This window comes from Penaeus japonicus, unplaced genomic scaffold (assembly GCF_977035675.1).
Source record: "Penaeus japonicus unplaced genomic scaffold, GWHDUDI00000001_assembly GWHDUDI00000024, whole genome shotgun sequence".
Taxonomy (NCBI): domain Eukaryota; kingdom Metazoa; phylum Arthropoda; class Malacostraca; order Decapoda; family Penaeidae; genus Penaeus; species Penaeus japonicus.
The window spans coordinates 7,087,311-7,089,810 of record NW_028234426.1 but is presented as its reverse complement, the minus strand read 5'-3'; the positions used below and the strand labels follow the sequence as shown (position 1 = coordinate 7,089,810).

Genomic DNA, 2,500 nt, shown 5'->3' with positions numbered 1-2,500 from the left:
TGTGAATTAGGGAAATGTAACATATGGATATTATTCTTATCTACCGGCGGTTTGATGTAATAATTAATGGTTTTAGTTTTATTTTGTTGTGCTATTTTGTTGGAAGATTAAACTGTATGGAAATGAGTTTATTTGAGGAGATATTAGATCTATGGTTGTAGGGTTGTATTTGGATGTGATGTATAAAAAATCCTGGTTTTTGTTGAAATTAGATTACTTGATGTGTAATAATCGTGAATATTGGAGTGAGAATATTTATTTAGTTGTGAATGGAACTATTTTTGTTACTAGGGATCTCCAAATATATGATAGTATCCACCCATTCTTGAAAGTTGTTAAAGAATTAACATTAGCCATATCCTCTCGACATTTTCCAGTTTCTATCATCGTTTGTCGTATCTCGTTTGTTTTTCAACGCTTTTTTTTATTTTTTATTATGGTACCATTTGAGAGATAGTCTCACTTCCCTTCCAACTCTTGCCAGTGATTGGAAATGGTTATAAGGAAGTAGTTGGTTAGGTTATAGAGTTATCAGAAAGAAATATCGTAGGCATCTTTGAATCTTGGAGGCAATAAGGTTTTGTTTTTTGTTACATATACATATTTAGCATATTCTGAAGGGAAATTAAAGTGTTGAATAAATATATATGTATATATATACACAAATATATATATATATATATATATATATATATATATATATATATTTACATACACATACATATTTCATCTACATAGTAAATGTTGCTAATACAGTACACCTGTGTGTCCACCATTGACCTATGAACAGATCACTGAGGCCTCCATGCCTGTCAGTGCTCCCAAAGCTCTATTTCACGTATCTTGTAGTTATCTACGGTAATTTAACATGAATTAAGGGACCAGTCCATAGCTCTCTGAACTCCATCGTGGAATGAACGGGATGAATCTACTAGCCTTTGCCAGAGGCCTAAAGGGATGGAGGCTACATTAATCACTTGACACTTCACCTGTCTTGGGATATACTCTAGGAAGTGGAATTCCTATCGCAGATAAGAACAAACTTAAAATAAATTTGGAAAGACTGCAGTTAGTATAGTTGCAGTTTCAAAAGGTTGGTTAGTTAGTATTACATGTATAAATATATGGAGAATATGTGAGATCTGAAGTTGAATACACGTTTCCTTGAAGTAGAGAAGAATGAATGAAATTTCTCTCTAGAAAATGTATATATATAAATGATATTGAGTACTTTTTTTCTAAATTAAGGTATGAACAAGATATGAATTATAATATATATGTGTTTAATTTTATTAAATACATATATATTACTCCAATTTAGTCTTTTTTTTTTTCTATCAACTACATCATTTTACTTTTGAATTTGGCAATGATAATACAAGTCAGTTTAATAAAGTATATATGTCTCAAAATGCAAAGTCCTTCGAAGTCTATTAGTTATCCAGCATGTTGTATGATACCTTATTAAGGATATAAATTAGGAATATAGTTTGATGATACATTACAAGACATATGAGGAAAGCCTGTAAAAAGTATATGGTTAATATCAATATATTGATAATGAATATAAAAAGTAATAAAGCTTTTTGATTTATAACTTGCTAGACATATCATTTCTTCAGTTCTATGTTTCATAAGCGGATATATGAGACATAATAAGGAGATGAACTTGACGTTGCTGTCCTCGTATTGCATCCCATTCTGTTATACCCCAGTTTTTACGAGAAGAACATATGGAGTTGTTTATCAGTTTAAGGCTAGTATCACAGTATGATTTCAACACTATGTTGTGATGGTATTTTAAAATCAATTGGTTATCATGGTTGTGTAAGTGTGGGTTATGAAAACCACAGTATGCAGTGTGTGTGTGTGTGTGTGCTCACACATAGGTGCATAGATGTTTTTTTTTACTATATATATATGGGATTAATATAAGATTAGATTAAAGATGAATAAACCAAAAGATGAAATAGAATAAAGGCTTAGAAGTCATTGCATAATATATTCACAGATTTGTTTAGCAAGCATTATTTTATATTATATCAACAGTTAGATCTTTACTGTATACACCATATACTTGTGATATCAAATTTTATACTGTTTACACTATACACATGAAATCTAATTAAAAAAAATAAAGTGTTCATGTTATTGAAACTACAGCTACCGTCTAACACATGGTGTAATACAGAGTATGGTATACAGTGAGAATTAAATTATGTCATCAAATTTTTGTATATTATTTTCAAGTGTTAATTAGATAATAATAAATGTCTTTATATTTGTTAGTTTGAAATGAAAGAGGAAGTCTTGCTTAGAATGATTATTATAAGATACAGTATAATGATACTAATGATATATAAAATGCTATTTCAACTTATGCATATATTGTAGATATATGCGTGTTAGAAAATATAGTTGATATTTGATATCCATGATAGTTTCTTTAGTTAGAGAAAAAGACATTAGAAAATGTCAAAAATAAGGAAAGTGTTTCATA

The 2,500-nt window shown here is 29.1% G+C and overlaps 1 protein-coding gene across 2 annotated transcripts in view; it reads left to right on the top strand.

Moving 5' to 3' along the window:
- LOC122263790 (solute carrier family 41 member 1) overlaps positions 1–2,500 on the top strand; it is a 47,630-nt gene that overhangs the window by 414 nt on the left and 44,716 nt on the right. The window lies entirely within an intron of this gene.